This window comes from Pseudophryne corroboree, chromosome 3 (assembly GCF_028390025.1).
Source record: "Pseudophryne corroboree isolate aPseCor3 chromosome 3, aPseCor3.hap2, whole genome shotgun sequence".
In the NCBI taxonomy this organism is placed as follows: domain Eukaryota; kingdom Metazoa; phylum Chordata; class Amphibia; order Anura; family Myobatrachidae; genus Pseudophryne; species Pseudophryne corroboree.
In genome coordinates, this window is record NC_086446.1 from 458,740,748 (window position 1) to 458,761,074 (window position 20,327).

The 20,327-nt window shown below is 41.2% G+C and overlaps 1 pseudogene; it reads right to left on the reverse strand.

Annotated features, from left to right (window-relative positions):
• Positions 1-1,131: 1,131 nt before the first annotated feature.
• On the reverse strand, positions 1,132-13,618 carry LOC135057307 (proton channel OTOP2-like; annotated as a pseudogene).
• Positions 13,619-20,327: the final 6,709 nt, after the last annotated feature.

A 20,327-nucleotide genomic window follows, 5' to 3' on the forward strand; every position in this document is an offset into this window, starting at 1 on the left:
AAATAGTTGGGTTGTATTAGCAGTACAGTTCAGTGTCACAGGAAAGGTACATACAAATGGCAGGCAACATGTAAATAAAACTGACAGAGATGAGCTGTGGAGGGTCTGAAATACACAAAGGGTCCTCACTTGCCTGACACACTGTCGTGCGTTAATGTCACTTAGGCAGTTTAGAGTTTCTTGTGCTATCTGAGGCCCGCCTTTCCTGAGATAAATTATAACCAAAAGGGGTTGTGTTGGGCATTAAGTGGGCACCCCTGTTGAAAGGTACAATATTTGATACTGTCCAGTACTCTTAATAGCTGTGTCTGCCAAGTGAAAGGAAGAGCGTCTCTCTCTCTCTCTCTCTCTCTCTCTCTCTCTCTCATCTGACCCCTATTCAGCTGTGTATGCGGAGCTGGGTGACTCTGGGTTTCTAACTGAAGGCATTAACTGCAGTGTCTGTGCGTCAGAGGTAGGAACCTGCTACCAGTGCCCCCACACACTCCACTCTATCACCTGAGACCTATCCCGGCAGCTTCTCTCAGTACTGGGCAGGCTGGTGTCACTGCAGCGGCTGGCGGCTCTCACAGTGGTCTCAGCGGCAGCTCCGCTTTCCACAGCGTGTCTCCTCACAGCGGTCTCCTCAGCAGCGGCTCCACTCTTCACAGCGGGTCTTCTCACACACACTGGGGAAAACCCCGCCACCTCTTTTTCCCGCTCTGCCACAACCAATCAAAACTCCATCAGCCAAGGGTCCTAGTGCCCGTCAGGTCACTGGTCCTGCTGACGTCTCCCAGGCAACCGCAGGAGGGGGTGTTAATCCCTTCAGCATTAACAGGAAGGGTAGTAATTGAAGCTAAGCAAGGGCAAAATTAGGGGAACTTATTCATGTCTTATCCAATCCGACAGTTGCTTGCACTATACAGTACATCCTTTGCAGTATAATTTAAGGGGGATCCAGTTCAGAGTGTCACAATTGCTTTAGTAGATATATCTGTACATGTAATGTTAAGTTTTTCTTACACATTTAAACACTGCTTAAATAACCTTACTATAAGAAATATACCATACACACAAAGTAATCACGTCACACCGGTTTAGAAAATATATATATATTGTTTATCTTTATTATATTTTCATCCATGTTAAAGGGGTTTTCATACCTGTGGGGGTGGGGGTGTTCATAGCTCCACCTATTCCCTGAATAGGCAACTCAATGATTGGTTGATAAAATGAGAGGTGCATGATACAGTTGCTGCCTATCATTTCAAGTAGCACTTTGGACCCAGTAAGAGGGCGCTCACTGGTGTACTAGTCTGGTGGAAGGGGAAATGTTGTCAACTTTCTACATCGGTTATGGAAATCCCTTGAAATTAAATAATTAAATGTACAGCTTCATTTTTACAGAAAATACAAGCTAACCTACACCTTATAAACGGAGCAAGGACAATTCCTTGCATACAATAATGAAATAGGTGAAGTTGCGGTTAATCACAATCAAACAATTAAAGTTCATATTGATCTAATTGTTCTGAATGTATTCCATTTCCGTTACGATATGACATAGACCTCCAGAAGGCTGGCAACAGCATGCATCCTGTAGAAGATTCCAAAGGGGAGGCCAATGTTTACGATAGCCACCCACATTGGCTCCCCATAGAATTTCAACTCCAGGTCATTATCAAACTGTGGACGAGCACCAAAGGCAGGCATGATCCAGAACTAGAAGTGCAAGAAACAAATATATTAGAAATAAAAAAGATGTAATACAGTATAAAACATGTAATACAGTATATGGCTCTATAGGTTGAACTTGATGGACAATTGTCTTTTTTCAACCTCAACAACTATGTTACTATGGGGGTAATTCAGACCTGATTGCTCGCTAGCATTTTTTGCAGTGCTGCGACCAGGTCAGAACTGCGCATGCGAATGCACCGAAATGCGCAGGCGCGTCGCACGGGTACAAAGTGGATCGTTGCTGTGCGATGGGTTTTACGAAGAATCCATTCGCACAGCCGATTGCAAGGAGATTGACAGGAAGTGGGCGTTTGTGGGTGTCAACTGAACGTTTTCAGGGAGTGGTTGGAAAAACGCAGGCGTGTCCAACCGTTTGCAGGGCGGGTGTCTGACGACAATTCCGGGCCCGGACAGGCTGAAGTGATCGCAGTGGCTGAGTAAGTTCTGGGCAACTCAGAAACTGCACAAAGTTTTTTTGTACCGTTCGGCTGCACATGCGATCGCACACTTGCGCAGCTAACATACACTCCCCTGTGGGCGGCGATTATGCGAATGCAAGACTGCAAAAACCAGCTAGCGAGCGATCAGGTCTGAATTAGACCCTATGTTACTATGTTCATAGTAAAGGACAAATTGGAGATACTATGCCTTCTAATGGGGGGATAGAGAGGAGGGGACCCGTGTGCAGACTCCGTGTGTGGGCCCCCTCCTCTCCTGTAGCCGTCACCACCGCTGCTAGCGCTCTCAGCGCTGAGACTCTGGCACAGTGCCAGAGTCTACAGCGCATGCGCAGGACACCGAAAAATGGCGCCACAACACTTTTCCGGAGTCCTGCACATGTGCTGTAGACTCTGGCACTGTGCCAGAGTCTCTAGCGCTCAGTGCGCTAGCAGCGGCGGTGACGGCTATGGGAGAGGAGGGGGCCCACACACAGTTGCCGATGGACGCTGGAAAGGTAAGTATAGAAGAAATGGGTGCAGGGGCCCGTGTGCACCGCACACACTGCACCCATTATAGATACGCCAGTGGGTGCTGGATATAAAAATAAAGTTTGCAGTATTTATGGTCTATGAATAGATCTTGGACAATAGTGGTCCATTAATTCTGCTATATGATGTTATTAGGTTAGGACTGTAAACAGAGTACATAAGGCTAAAATCCACAGTGATTTTTTGCAGCGGCTGCAGCGCTGACTCTGGACCCCATAAAGGTAAGAATTTAAACATGGGTGCAGTGTGTGTGGTGTGGACCTGTGCATTACAGATACACCAATGCAAAGTTTGCACATTATTTATCAGTGTGTTTTTCCTGACCTATTCATTTAATTGTACTGTACTACCAGTGTCGGACTGGGGCATGAAGGGCCCACCGGGGGGATGCTGTTGTAGGGGCCTATGCCTAAGGGTGTGGCCAGGCTCCACTGGGGCGTGGCCAGCCACTACAGAGGTTTTGTTAACCATTACAGAGTACATGTTCTGTTCCCCTTGGTAAATATATAATAAACCATATTCTTGTGAAGTATAATGTAACATAAGTATAATGCATAATTCAAGTTCACTAGGATAAAGTCTGGAACCTGATCCCTAGAGGAGGAGGAGGGCCCACAGGCAATGGGGCCCACCTGTGGTTTCCCCTGTTCCCCTGTGGGCCAATCCGACCCTGTGTACTACCGTGCATGTGTCAGCTCCACACCAAAGTGTCATGTTTTAAAACCTACATATGCAGGGGCACCTGTCCTACAGACTATATCTTGGGAAGAAGGTGACTGAGCTAAGCCTGGATAGCAATTATGTGGATCCAAAAGTAGGTTCCAGGGAATATGCACGGACATCAACTTACAGCCAGACAGGGGGCTACAATTGTAACTTTTCTTTTCTACATTATACTGGTTGTATCAAATCTGTTTTACCTGCAGTGCCAATTTTATAATAGATGCATATGAAAAGGAGTTGTCACTGACATAAATTAGAAATCACATAGCACCACTCACAGGCTACTAGACGGTACTACACCATGCTACCTAGTGGATCACCAGACAAGAAGTATAAACTGATAGGGGTGACATAACTTATCTTCTTCAATTTGCATCTATTGTATTTTTGTATGTACAAGTGTGACAGCAAAAGAAAGTGCTTCTAGGAATACAAATCCAGTACAGGCCACTACCCAAAGCTGAACATGCTCATATTACATTTTGAAACACATTGATCTTAAGACTCCAACATGATGTAAGGGGTGTGGTGTGTTAGGTTGACAGCTATCATGGTGACATGCATCAGGTCAACATGAGAACGTTGACATGAGAATGTCGACCTGGTTCAAAATGTAGGCATGTAGCGTGCCAACAGTGATCATGTTAACATTTATCAGATAAAATGTCGACATGATAGCATGAAGGCTTATCCAGGTTAATTCAGTTCACAGCCAGCTCCAGAACACTGGGGCAGATGTATTAACCTGGAGAAGGCATAAGGAAGTGATAAACCAGTGATATGTGCAAGGTGATAAACGCACCAGCCAATCAGATCCTAACAGTTAATTTACATATTGGAGCTGATTGGCTGGTGCCTTTATCACCTTGCACATATTACTGATTTATCACTTCCTTATGCCTCCTCCAGGTTAATACATCTGCCCCACTGAGTGGAGAAGTCACATTGTAGTTTATAGGAAGATTTTATTTTATTTTAAAATGAATGAAGGCATTTAGGTGACTCCTTGATTTAATTAATAACCCTTGTTTGTCAATGTATTATTTACTTATGTATATAATAAAATATAGTATAATAATATATAATGTAATATAATATAATATAATATAATATAATGGAGCAGTGGTTTTAGTGATCCTGTTTACTTGGGTCACTGGGGTGGTAAAGGGTCCAGATTGTTTTGTTTACATTAGTTACATGTTACTAAAGCTGTGTGAATGCATTTGCCTTCAATGTGGAGATTTTACTCACAATGATGTTAGAGAGAAGCAAGAACGTAGAGATCTCCTTTAGGGTTTTCCTCCTCCAGTCACCCCAAGTATTCTTTACAATGGTGTGTGGCACAGCTACCTGATGGCTGAAATCCAACGCATGCCCTTGTTCAGCTCCTGAGTGATTGTCCTGAGAGATCGCAACAGCTGGATTGATGTAAACTTCATATTTGTCATTAAAGGGTGCAGAGTTGTGATCATCTGAGTGGCCACCATGATAAGGCTCTCTGTGCAGTCCTTCTATAATAAAGGCGTTCTGCAGAGTATGTTGCACAATCATGAGGAGTGAGTACACCAAATTCAGAGTATCGATGAGCTTTCCAGGAGAGATGGCTATAATGGCTATTATGGAGAAATAAGCGATGCAGTATTTTCCCAAAGCAGCTATTATCAGCAGTCCAACATCTAGACTCCTTGTGGGGTTCTTGTGGCTGTCTGTGTCCCTCCGCTCAAACCTGAAGATTATGGAGCCAGCTAGAGAGCAAATAGACATTAGACCAAGAGCTACGATACTGAAGATGTAGAACATTTCAAGTGCTTGTATTTTGGAATTCTCTGAGGAAACATCAATTTCATAAACGATGAAGACTGCGAGACCAGACACAAGGATCCCTATCCCAAAGACTAACCCCACAAAAAGTCTTTGCGGGCGAAAGGAGTGCTGTGTGTGGTGGGAGTCCTGGCTCATTACACGACCTACATTCTTCCACATCACGTAAGACAGGGCAGACGCAAAAAGGCTATATTCAATATTAAAGGGGTACAAGTAGAAATATCCTGTCTGGAAGGTGTCACACACATGGGTAGTACAGCCACAGCCATCAGATTCTCCGCCAGCTGCAACATAAATAAAAGATTATTGCAAGTGAATAAACTGGTATAAAGTAAGTTCCTTCATTCTATCTATCTATCTATCTATCTATCTATCTATCTATCTATCTATCTATCTATCTTTCTATCTATGTATTTTTATTTTCAATAAATCGCCTACTTATTATTTACCATATGCCAGTTATGTCTCCTGGCTCTTTCTTCCAGCCCCTCTCTAGTGTCACTACTATTCAGTCAGTGCAAACTAGATGAGGGGAAAGATGCAGCAGGCATTGTAATATTTAAGAAATATGATATCCACCACTACAGGTAAGGAATGTAATTCCAGAGGTATAAACATATGTTTTTTAGTGGGGTTTATTAACTAGTTGATGATCAGAAAACACTTTGCCTTGTTTATTTGATCTAAACACACTTGAGTTGGAATAAAAATACCATTTGTTGGAGCAATATCCCCCTGTAAATTTCTTAAAGTATAGATTACCAAGGTAACCCTACCTAACTTGTGTAGTCATACACATATATACATAAGCTAACAACACCATTATTTAGAAGTTCCAATTCTGAACAGTTAAGGCAGGATCAAATTGAATAGTGTGAAGCCAAATGCAAAAGGTGCAAACTTAGTTGATGATACAGCAGAAGCTATAAACTTAAAAAAGAGGCACCCAGGCACGATGATATCATACTGTAAGTGACTCCAACCTAAACTGAGCAATGTCAGGTTTTAAACACATTACATTAGTACAGTGGTTCTCAAACTCGGTCCTCAGGACCCCACACAGTGCATGTTTTGCACATAACCCAGCAGGTGCACAGGTGTATTAATTACTCACTGACACATTTTAAAAGGTCCACAGGTGGAGCTAATTATTTCACTTGTGATTCTGTGAGGAGACCTGCAAAACATGCACTGTGTGGGGTCCTGAGGACCGAGTTTGAGAACCTGTGCATTAGTACATTGCGCCAAGTGGCAGATAATATAGCATGCTGCCATCAGACATGTCCTATAAAGTTCAGTGCAATGTGAGTACAGTTCATGAAGGTTTACAGGAAAAATGCAATATTGTTTTGAAAGGATATAGTCTATCAACAGGTTGTCAGTTGGACATTTCTGTAAGAGAAAATATCTGTATGTATCTTACCTCTCACCATTCTGTGACCACCAGATGAATTGTAGGTACTTGGGGACTGATGCAAAGATTCATCAGTTACAGCAGCCATCCAGATGGCTAAATTAGTGCTGAGCGTTAACATGAGACCACATCTGGAACACAAAATAATTCAATGAGAACTTACATTACGATTAGTAGGAAAATATTCTCACAAACCCTATGAACAAGAATTTATATAATACAAATGAAAGAACATTCAGCTTAGGATGTGCTTACAAATCAAAACAGAAATGGAACTCACGTCAATATAGTCACTTTAAATAAAGGAGTAACTTAATTCATGTGTTATGCATTTTGTTTTTATGGTTATACGAAGAAGAATATTCTCCACTCCTGACCATACCTGGTAAGATTCATGTGGATCTGGACACAATCCCTACAGGACACCCAGAGGAAGTAAGTCTGTGAGGAGATATACATTAACAGGTTCAATACAGCAAATGTGTACAGTGACAACAAGCAAGGAACAGAAAAGTTGGAAATGCACAAAAAACTGAATAACAAATATTGATGTATAATAAAATGACCACTTACTTGAAATTTAATTGCGCGTTCCACTGGAATACTTGATATTTGTAGCTAGAGATTAATTTTCTCATATCTAGTTCCAAAGTGCTTTTATCACATTTTCCCATGACCAAGCAATGTAATTAAAGTGTTTTGTACAGTCTTGCTTTAAGAGTAAGTAAAGCAGCTATTTGAAATGAACATACAATTGATCAAGGCTATGCATTATTGAGATTTTTTTGTACAAGAAACAACTAGTGTTGACAAATAACTAAGGGGTCTATTTACTAAGCTTTTGGTGAGAATAAAGGGGACAGAGATTCTGTAAAGTGCAAGCCAATCAGCTCCTAACTGTCATTTTCAAACCCAGCTTTTGACATGGCAGTTATGAGCTGATTGGCTGGTACTATGGGGGTCATTCCGAGTTGTTCGCTCAGTATTTTTCTTCGCATCGCAGCAATTTTCCGCTAACTGCGCATGCGCAATGTTTGCACTGCGACTGCGCCAAGTAAATTTGCTATGTAGTTAGGTATTTTACTCACGGCATTACAAGGTTTTTTCTTCGTTCTGGTGATCGTAATGTGATTGACAGGAAGTGGGTGTTTCTGGGCGGAAACTGGCCGTTTTATGGGAGTGTGTGAAAAAACGCTGCCGTTTCTGGGAAAAACGCGGGAGTGGCTGGAGAAACGGAGGAGTGTCTGGGCGAACGCTGGGTGTGTTTATGACGTCAAACCAGGAACGACAAGCACTGAACTGATCGCAGATGCCGAGTAAGTTTGAAGCTACTCAGAAACTGCTAAGAAGTGTCTATTCGCAATTTTGCTAATCTTTAGTTCGCAATTTTGATAAGCTAAGATTCACTCCCAGTAGGCGGCGGCTTAGCGTGTGCAATGCAGCTAAAAGCAGCTTGCGAGCGAACAACTCGGAATGACCACCTATATTTCTATCCACTTTATCTCCATCCATGGTTTTAGTACATAGGCCTATAAATGTATCTGTTTTGTCCTATCTCTACAGCAGGTTGTCATCATGGCATGTTAGGAATGAGGTGGTTCTCTAACAGAAAAGGCACAGATTGGCAGAGATGAGTAAATTAGTGGATTCTCTTATACATAGATGCTATTAATACAACACAGTATCATATAAAGTCTTATTTACATTTAGCTGAGTCCAAATAAAAATAGCATTGTGCCAAACTATGCATTCGCCTTAACATGGTCATATTTAAATGTAAACATATCTTGCACTTTGAGCCCCTTGCGCATGGTGTGTGGATTTGGATAATTGATGGCCAAGCGCAGTAGACTAGGGACAAGCGCAAGCAGGTTAGGCATGCTCTTTAGGGATGTGCCCTGTTTAAGGTTAGAAGTATCTCTATATTAGTGTATGGGATAAGGAGATGCAGAATAAGGTGTGCACTACTACCGATACCTATATTCTATAACCTAGCAAGTGGCAAAAACAGAAATAAGTAATTATCAGTGACTTAGATCTGACAAGAAAAGAAGACATAGGGATGCTGTGGAACAGTTCAAAACAGATGAGCCTCCTATAGGAGGAATCTACTCTGACACTGTCATAGAACACAGAAAGACAAATACAATGTATAATATGTTGGTAACACATAGACATACAGTAGTAAAGGAGAAAAAGCTTTGCGGCGTACTAGTTCCAGAAATCTGACCTGTATCCCCACAAACACACCCTGGAAGACTGGATGGACAATTTTGATAGGAGATTCACAATGCAGCAGGCTGACTGATTTCCCAATCTTCAATACATCAAGAATCAATGTGCAAACTCCAAAGACAGCCAGGCCCACTAATCAGAATAATATATATAAAAAAGAAAAAAAGAGAGTAAAGTTACCTACTGGGACAGATTTGTGCAATAATGCCCAAGTGCTAATTGTCTTCTCCACTGTATGCTTAATAAATCTGTTCTTAGTAATTGTAGTGTGTAATTTAGAATGTTCTATTTAAGATTGCAAGCACTAAAAGGTACAGGCTGCAAGTCTATCTTTCCTGTTGCACTTTGACTATTTGTGAGTTGTTTGTGCCGTGTAAAGACACTGGGCCAATACAGAGATGAGTGCCAGTTGGATTTGTGAGTGTATCTTTAGTGCTTTCTAAAGGCGCCGACTCTGGAGCTGAGCGTATGCAGGAGGTAATGCTGAGTTGTAGGCAACTAAGTTTAATCTCCACTAATTGTTCAAGTGGTGTTAGTAGGGCATTCGCATTTAAGATCATGGAGGGCATGTCAACAGGATTGCCTGCTATGCAGAGTTGTGCGCACGTGTAATTACGCCTGTATTCAGATGGATAATAGCAATAGGGGTGGTGCAACTGTGCACTGATAATTATGGCAGCTATTAAATCAAGCATACATATGCTCGGTCTGGCCGCAGAGATGCGTACAATTCTACATACATGTGACTATACTCATTTATTTCCAGACACACAATGCATGAACAATTACAGTATAGCCAGCTTGCATTCAACACTGCAGTATACCACTAATGTATTACTTATACTGAGATCTGAAGCCTTGGAAATCACTGCTATTATCTGTCTGTCTGTCTATTTCAATCTACAGTATTTCTTATTTCTGAAAGCAACGGATATAGTTGAACTTAGGCCATCTCCTGGTATTGTAGTGGATGCCTGGCTATAATGGATTCTAGAGATTCACAGACTAATTTGTTAGTTGCCCAAAGAGAGAACAGCTCCTCCTTTAGGTCATTTCTGGCAGTACTATAGTTATGTATTTTATTACTTTACACTGTATACATGTTCCTTATTTATAGTCTCCATATATGTATCAAACAAGGGCGTAGCTACCATAGGTGCAGGGAGTGCAGCTGCTATGGGGCCCACTTTGGGTGATATGTAGGGACCCTTACAGACCTTTGGCTTGGGGCCTTCAATATATCTAGTTATGCCCCTTGACTTGCTCATTGTAATGTGGTATAAAATGAATAGGAGGGCATTATAATGTTTCATAATCTGAACTGGGAATCTAATGTGGCACAATATGAAGTGGAGGCACTATAGTGTGGCATAATATGAACTGGGGGTGCTGTAATGTGATATAATATGAACTGGGTACACTGCATACCATAATGTGAATTGGGGGTCACAGTGTTGGATAACGTGTACTGGTGGCCCTACCATGAACTAGGGCATTACTATGGTTCATAAAATAAACTAAGTCACTACTATGGTTCAGAAAGTTTACTAGGGCACTATTATGGGGCTTAAAATTAACAATTGCTGTGGATAGGTGTCTCTAGAAGCATTAGGACAGGGGCCCTTCAAAATGTTGCTATGGGGCCCACAAAGCTCTGGCTACGTCCCTGGTATCAAAAACACATTAATGTCATCCTTAAGGTAATTTACTCCAGTTAGCACCTGGGTAATATAAAGTGAGTGGTCCTCCCTGAGACCATCACAGCTACACAATATACAGACACACACTGATGGGTGAGAAGAGTGATGGTAAGAATCATAAAGCGCTATATGATATAAACAGAATGAGATAAATAATAATAGACAATGAATGTGATTATTATTGTTTATCTCTATTTATATCATGTTGCGCTTTATGGGGGTATTCAATTAGCTCCAATTATTTTGGAGCTATTAAAATTCACCCCCCTGCATATTCAATCGCAGGCCGTTTTCGCCTGTTTTTAAGGCATTTCCGCCAATGCCGTTTCACTATTTATTTAAGTGAAAATGCATTGGCAAAAAATGCCTCAAAATCATTGAGACCGCGGGCCGTATAGGTGAGAAAACACGTGGATTCGCTGATCCGCATGTTTTTTGTTCCTGCTGAATTTTTCACCTAGATGAAAAAATGCCCCTGCTATTGAATAGGGTGAATCCCCATTCTCCCTAAAAAATAGCGAAAAGTGCAGTTCACCTAGGTGAAAAAAAACGGACTATATTGAATACCCCCGTATGATTCTTATCATCTCCCTTATTCATGTGCAATTGTTGTGAATGTGATGATATCCATGTTGGTTTTGTCTGAAGCTGCAATTTGTACTGGTTCGCTTCTAATTGGTGTTCATTTGTCTCTCTCACTGAAGGATGAGGTCTGCCACAAGAATATTTTTACATTGATGCTCTTATTATATATTTAGATTTTATTTTATCTTCAAACATGTTTTCTTTTAAGTAGTAACATTTGAAGGGATATTAACTCACACTTATACCTGAATCACCTTACCTATTACTTCTTTACATTAGAAGTAAGGCAAAGATGCTACACAAAACAACCGGAATTTCCTTTTGTTTGAGGCAGATACAGGTTGAGTATCCCATATCCAAATATTCCGAAATACAGACTTTTTTGAGTGAGAATGAGATAGTGAAACCTTTGTTTTTTGATGGCTCAGTGTACACAAACTTTGTTTCATACACAAAGTTATTAAAACTATTGTATTAAATGACCTTCAGGCTGTGTGTATAAGGTGTATATGAAACAAATGAATTGTGTGAATGTAGACACACTTTGTTTAATGCACAAAGTTACAAAAAATATTGGCTAAAATGACCTTCAGGCTGTGTGTATAAGGTGTATATGTAACATAAATGCATTCTGTGCTTAGATTTAGGTCCTATCACCATGATATCTCATTATGGTATGCAATTATTCCAAAATACGGAAAAATCCGATATCCAAAATACCTCTGGTCCCAAGCATTTTGGATAAGGGATACTCAACCCGTACTAAGCTCTTCCGTCATATGTAGTTTAGCTAACAGGGGTGCAGGTTTTGCCCCAAGCATTCAGTGTATTTCATGCCAAGTAGACCAATCAGAACTTTAAAACTCCTCCTTTACAGATTCTATAGTAATGTTCAGATCATTTGTTTATTGAATTCCTCATATACAGTAGTACATGTGTATGAGGGGTTATCAAATCTGTTGTTGGGTTCCAATGTCTAAAACAAATATATTTAAAATGAGTGTCGGTCACATGAATACCACCCATTTAAAATATTTACATATAATCTCATACTTAGGGGTATATTTACTAAAGTGCTGGCTTCTAGAAGTGGAGATGTTGCCCAACCAATCAGATTCTACTTATCATTTATCTAGTACCTACTAGAAGATAATAACTAGAATCTGATTGGTTGCTATGTGCTACATCTCCGCTTTTCTAAACCCGCACTTTAGTAAATATACCCCTTAGAACCAGAAATAGCTCCTAAACCTAATTAATTAGACTTATTAATTTCTGGCCATTTCTATTTAAGGTAAATAAAAATGTATTACACAAATTGCTATTTCTGTTACAGACTGGCAGGGTGATTATTAAATAAACATCTCCTTATTGTTCCCACAGTTACTTGCTGCGTCCCGTACAAATGTCTTGTGCTTATTCTATGACCACCCAGTTACATCATGGGGTAAATTTACTAAGATGGGAGTTCTATTTAAGATGGAATGTTGCCCATAGCAACCAATCAGATTCCAGGTATTATCTTCTAGAAGGTGCTAGATAAATGAGAAGTAGAATCTGATTGGTTGCTATGGGCAACATCCCATCTTAAATAGAACTCCCATCTTAGTAAATTTACCCCCATGTCTATATATGTAATATTCCATGTATTAAATACTCCAGTTATAAAGATATTGTTATATAAAGAACACGGACACACACATTTTCCATTACTGATTTGTAGCCTTATATATTCCACGTGTATTCACGTGTTGCCCAGGCTTCACTCTGTCTCCCTGCTTTACCTACATCTACCTCAGGCTCAGTACATTATTATCTTTCCCATAGGACCTCCCCATGATCAGTTGGGCAGCACTGATTACATGATACTCCTTAAGAGTTGTTAATCTCTTTCACTATGAGCCAACATATTCTTTGTACAGCTTTAATTTCAGTCTCTTTCTCACCTTTCAGCCAGATGGGACCAGCATGTGAGTCCTTTAGGCTCATATCACGTTCCTTTTTTGATGTCCAAAGTAGGTAGAGAACCATCCAGAAGCCGCTGAGACCCATAAGGACACACAGTAAAGAGAGTACCTCCCTCTCAACGACTGCAACCTCATAAAAGGCCGCACTGCTAACGAGCACAGAAGCCAACAGCAACACATTCAAACCAATCAGCCCAGAGAGTAAGCGCCCCCCTTTTTTCCACAACATGGGAGGTTCAAATGTAAACAAGGAATGTTGGCCAGCACTTATCTTCTCAAACGTGTTGTCTGGTTCCATGGAGGTGGCAACCACTGGAGAAATGGTATCAACACCAATGTCACCCATATTCAGGTCCTGGAAAATAATTTTGTTAGCTCAATTTCTTTCTTTAAGTTGCTCACTTCTTGCTCCTTGAATTCTTCTCTAATTATAGCCTTGCTCTGGACCTCCGCATCATGTCCATATCAAACGTATTGTAGCATTGCAGATAACGTTTAAAAAAATCTTCCAGGCAATAGCATATATTTCTATAATATATTATTTATCTTTAAATAAAATTGTCTCATAATGGCAGACAGAGACAAGTCAGTTCCTTTGATCAATGCTGTATGCTTACAGAGCTTATGGCACCAAATAGGGTATACAACACGTATATAATAGTGATTCTGGATGTGCAATGAAGGCTTGTCTGTGTATAGAAAACAATGCGATATGCAGAATAGTGAGTAGAAATATGTGTGATAATATCTGGCATAAGACTTGGTGCTCTTGGTATGTTATCTAATTAAGAAGTATAATGAGCATATTATGTACTTTAAGATGCACCTGGATAAAGGAAAGCAAATTAGTAGTGTTCCTGCACAGTTTGTGTGGTGAGCATGCTAAGTGTGTCGTGTCAGGTAACAAGCAGCTTGTGAGAGCGGTGTATAGTCCTCTGTAAGGTGAGAATGGTTTGTGTCATCGTTGGGATATGATATAGATTGCTCGGTTTGTTACAGCCTCTGACTGTAATACTGTATGTGTCACTGGAAATATTTTGCAATGCTGGAGTTCCTGCTCACAGGGTCAGGCTACAGGGGGCCACCAGGCACTGTCGCCTCAGTATAACATTTTCCTGGTGCCACCCTCTAATATTTCCTATACAGTAAGCATCAACTGTAAATTACAAAGACTACAATTTAAATTCTATTTATAAACTCTTTATATTGCATTATGTATGTCTGTCTGATGGTAATTTAGGAAACACAAAGAGAGATTCCCAATTTAAAAGTTTCCTAAATGCATTGGGTCATACTATATAAATATTACAGCATGCCCTCTTGTGCAAACAAATGGAAAGGAATTGGCCAAGCAGCTCTGGCTGCAAATTAACTCACTCTAGAGAAACTTCTACAATGATTAATCCCATGTCCCTCTTTCACAGTCCGCTTCTTACCTGTTATTCTGGAATAAGATTTCTCTTTGATGCCTATGGTGAAATGCACTCTGCTGTGTTTGAGTGTTGATTTCACCTTGTAATGCTGGGTTGTAGAAGAATTATCACAACACTTAGAAGTCTATCAGGGTTCCTGTTGTTCTTCTGCTATCTCTGTGATGCAAGGTTTTGGATAAAAAATGTGAGCTCTATGGCATCTGTTTTTTCCTGCAGTGTTTCTGGTTATGCTGGGATTTCAGTGCCTTGGTAGTTCTAATCCTGCATCTATTGATATTTCCAGGTCAGGATCCCTGATTGTTGGCTTTGGAAAAGATGCCTTATGAGTAGATGTCCTTGGATGAGCTGTTCTATGATTTTTTTAAATTGTCTTCAGTTCTGAATTTGATTACGGAACATCAGAATACACGGAATTAAAGTTTGGGTCCCTTGTTCTGGGATCAGCTTCCTCTTTTTCCAGATTTATACTGTGTGTTGGTGTCTGATTTACACATTCTGTCAATCTCACATATAAACTCTTCACTCTGAAGTCATGTGACTTGTGATTTAGAGCGCCTAATAATAATATACAGGTTTATTAAAAGTAGTGAAGTGCTTGTACTTCTCTCTAACGCAGCACTTAAACAGCATATAATAGTTACCAAAACACATGTGAACTAGGACACAGTCTGTTATTGAGGAAATGTTTGTATTTGGACTAGAACCAGGGATTGTATTATTTAAAGACATTATAATGGTTTGGAAGCCAATAGCACCAGTATACAATGGGAACAGCATGTAGCAGTAAGTAAAACAAAAGTGAATTAGGAAACAGTTTTTTATTATAGAAATGGATATTTAAAAAATGAAGGTAAGTGAAAAACATTAGTTTGGGTTACGTCATCATCATTAACATATACAACTATAAAGGCTTTCTATAGGAATGCTCACGAAGGACATAATTTGAGGTGTCAGTGTTGCATTTTTACAGCAAAATGTATCCGTACCTAAACTTGCACTCTGGAGATGTTGCCTAATTAGACTTTCATGAACTACATATACGCCTTTTAGACGATCTATCCATTGGGATTACATGGCGTAAAGATATGGGATGATGATGATGATTATACTACTAGTACTGTAGCACCAGCACGCTGCTACCTGTCTACGTGTATACTGCCCCTATAGCTTACAGTACTTAATGCATTGGAATTGTGGCTATATTTTATCAAGTCATGGCCATCAGTTCAGCTTTCGTATTTGTCATTTTGTTTGGGTACTGCTTGAAAGAAGTTCTCTACTGGATTGTTAAAGAAGTAAGAAATGGATAAATGGATGTTTATATTTCATTATATTTCATAAGGAAATGTGACAAATACAGAAAATCTAACATTCTAGTATTACCTAACTTTTCTCTGTCTACACCCTTCCCATTTGTCTCCCTCTTTTTCTAACTCTATTTTTGTGCCTCTCCTTTCCATTGTTCTTTTCCTGGGGTGCTAGAGTTTCTGTCTCAGTTACCCACTTCGAGCACACCATCCCCTCTCCTGGCTCTTGGTGCTAAGTTCTGCTCAGTTCTCCATTCTGAAGGCTTCAGTAAGGTAAAATGGAAAAAGGAGATCCTATGGTGAATTATTATTATCCTTTTTTTGCTTAAATGATGCCACAAGGTTTCGCAGCACCTTACAAATGACATAAACAAATAAGTGAACAATAAACAAATGACATACAGTACAATATAATGCAGGACATGGTTTATAAACATTCCTGCATTAGCAATCATAACACACAGATAAGCAGCAAGGCATGAGCAACTAAGTGTTAGGTGCCCTTGTGGGGAAAAAGGTGTAGATGAAAGTATAAGAAAGGAGAATCACATGAGGGAAGAGAGCCCTGCTCGTGAAAGCTTACAGTCTAAAGGGAGGGGCAAACAGGTGTGACACAGATGGGGTAGGCAGGGAGGAAGGAGCATGGAGCAGCGGGTTAGGATGAAAGCTTTAAAGAATTGATGAAGTAGTGGGTCTTAAGAGAGAGAGGTAAAGAATCTGATAGGGAGAGAGTTCCAGAGGCAAGGAGCAGCACAAGCAAAATCTTGGAAGCAGGAGTTGGTAGGAAGTAATTAGTGGGCAGAATAGGTGGCATGCATTTGTTGAGCAAAGTGGGTGGGCGGGAGTGTGAAGGGAGATGAGGTGAGAGATGTAAATGGGAGAGGAAGGGATTTGTAAATCAGTGTAAGAACTAGTGATGTGCACCGGACATTTTTCGGGTTTTGTGTTTTGGTTTTGGATTCGGTTCCGCGGCCGTGTTTTGGATTCGGACGCATTTTGGCAAAACCTCCCTGAAATTTTTTTGTCGGATTCGGGTGTTTTTTTACAAAAAACCCTCAAAAACAGCTTAAATCATAGTATTTGGGGGTCATTTTGATCCCATAGTATTATTAACCTCAATAACCATAATTTCCACTCATTTCCAGTCTATTCTGACCACCTCACACCTCACAATATTATTTTTAGTCCTAAAATTTGCACCGAGGTTGTTGGATGACTAAGCTAAGCGACCCAAGTGGTCGACACAAACACCTGGCCCATCTAGGAGTTGCACTGCAGTGTCAGACAGGATGGTCGATTTAAAAAATAGTCCCCAAACAGCACATGATGCAAAGAAAAAAAGAGGTGCACTGTGGTCGCTGGATGGCTAAGCTAAGTGACACAAGTGGCCGACACAAACACCTGGCCCATCTAGGAGTGGCACTGCAGTGTCAGGCAGGATGGCACTTCAAAAAAATAGTCCCCAAACAGCACACGATGCAAAGAAAAATGAAAGAAAAAAGAGGTGCAAGATGGAATTGTCCTTGGGCCCTCCCACCCACCCTTATGTTATATAAACAGGACATGCACACTTTAACAAACCCATCATTTCAGCGACAGGGTCTGCCACACGACTGTGGCTGAAATGACTGGTTGGTTTGGGTCCCCACCAAAAAAGAAGCAATCAATCTCTCCTTGCACAAACTGGCTCTACAGAGGCAAGATGTCCACCTCCTCCTCATCGTCCGATTCCTCACCCCTTTCACTGTGTACATCCCCCTCCTCACAGATTATTAATTCGTCCCCACTGGAATCCACCATCTCAGGTCCCTGTGTACTTTCTGGAGGCAATTGCTGGTGAATGTCTCCACAGAGGAATTGATTATAATTCATTTTGATGAACATCATCTTCTCCACATTTTCTGGAAGTAACCTCGTACGCCGATTGCTGACAAGGTGAGCGGCTGCACTAAACACTCTTTCGGAGTACACACTGGAGGGTGGGCAACTTAGGTAAAATAAAGCCAGTTTCTGCAAGGGCCTCCAAATTGCCTCTTTTTCCTGCCAGTATACGTATGGACTGTCTGACGTGCCTACTTGGATGCGGTCACTCATATAATCCTCCACCATTCTTTCAATGGTGAGAGAATCATATGCAGTGACAGTAGACGACATGTCAGTAATCGTTGGCAGGTCCTTCAGTCCGGCCAGATGTCAGCACTCGCTCCAGACTGCCCTGCATCACCGCCAGCGGGTGGGCTCGGAATTCTTAGCCTTTTCCTCGCACCCCCAGTTGCGGGAGAATGTGAAGGAGCAGCTGTTGACAGGTCACGTTCCGCTTAACTTGACAATTTTCTCACCAGCAGGTCTTTGAACCTCTGCAGACTTGTGTCTGCCGGAAAGAGAGATACAACGTAGGTTTTAAATCTAGGATCGAGCACGGTGGCCAAAATGTAGTGCTCTGATTTCAACAGATTGACCACCCGTGAATCCTGGTTAAGCGAATTAAGGGCTCCATCCACAAGTCCCACATGCCTAGCGGAATCGCTCTGTTTTAGCTCCTCCTTCAATGTCTCCAGCTTCTTCTGCAAAAGCCTGATGAGGGTAATAACCTGACTCAGGCTGGCAGTGTATGAACGGACTTCACGTGTGGCAAGTTCAAAGGGTTGCAGAACCTTGCACAACATTGAAATCATTCTCCACTGCACTTGAGTCAGGGGCATTCCCCTCCTTTGCCTATATCGTAGGCAGATGTATAGGCTTGAATGGCCTTTTGCTGCTCCTCCATCCTCTGAAGTATATAGAGGGTTGAATTCCACCTCGTTACCACCTTTTGCTTCAGATGATGGCAGGGCAGGTTCAGGACTGTTTGCTGGTGCTCCAGTCTTCGGCACGCGGTGGCTGAATGCCGAAAGTGGCACGCAATTCTTCGTGCCACCGACAGCATCTCTTGCACGCCCCTGTCGTTTTTTAAATAATTCTGTAGAACATTTGTAGAGGAAGATGAGCCAAGCAGCATCATTGAGGACGGCTTTGAGTTGAGAGAAATATGAGTCAGGGAAGCCAGATAGGAGGAGAAAACAGTAGTCCAATCTTAAGATGACCAGTGAGTGGATGAAGGTCTTAGCAGCATCCAGGGTGAGAAAGGGTCTGATCCTGGAAATATTTTTGAGATGGAAATGGCAAGACTGTAAATGGATCTTTTTCAAATTGGACTGAAGTACTAAGTGGCATGCCACAAGGGTCTGTACTTGGAACACTATTGTTCAACAGTTTCATAAATGATCTATAGGTAGGTCTAGAGAGCATGGTGTAAATTTTTGCAGACGATACCAAACTTTGTAAGATTATAAATTTGGAGGGGGATACGGAGTCTCTTCAGAATTACCTATTTAAACTAGAATCATTGGGGGTCATTCCGAGTTGTTCGCTCGTTGCCGTTTTTTGCAATGGAGCGATTAGGTGGAAAATGTGCATACGCATGGTTCGCAGCGCGCATGCGCTAAGTTATTTAACACAAAACTTAGTAGATTTACACAAGCTCGAGCGACGTTTTCTCCTTGCTCGAGTGATTGTAGTGTGATTGACAGGAAGTGGGTGTTTCTGGGCGGAAACTGGCCGTTTTCAGGGAGTGTGCTAAAAACCGCAGGCGTTCCTGGTAAAAACGCAGGAGTGGCTGGCCGAATGCAGGGCGTGTTTGTGACGTCAAACCAGGAACTAAACGGACCGAGGTGATCGCAATCTAGGAGTAGGTCTTGAGCTACTTAGAAACTGCAAGGAATTATTTAGTAGCAGTTATGCTAATCTTTCGTTTGCTATTCTGCTAAGCTAAGATACACTCCCAGAGGGCGGTGGCCTAGCGTTTGCACTGCTGCTAAAAGCAGCTAGCGAGCGAACAATTCAGAATGAGGGCCATGGTCTGTAAAATGGAGAATGAGATTCAATATAGACAAGTGTAAGGTAATGCACTTTGGTAGCAAGAACAAAAATACTACCTATATACTAAATGAGGATAAACTAGGGGATTCTGTACTGGAAAAAGATTTAGGTGTTCATATAGATAACAAACTCAGCAGTAGTACCCAAAGTAGGATTACAGCAAATAAGGCAAACAAGGTATTAGCATGCATAAAATGGGGAATTGATGCAAGGGATGAAAGTGTTATAATCCCATCATATAAATCACTTCTGAGGCCACATCTCGAATACTGTGCACAATTTTGGGCACCATACTACAAAAAGGATATCCTGGAACTAGAAAAGGTTCAGAGATGAGCGACCAAATTGATTAAGGGGATGAAGACACTAGAATACGAGGAAAGGTTTGCTAATCTAGGCATGTTTACATTGGAAAAGAGGAGATTAAGAGGGGACATGATTAACATTTACAAATATATAAGGGGTCAATACACAGAGCTTGCGGAGGATTTGTTTTTGGTAGATCAACAC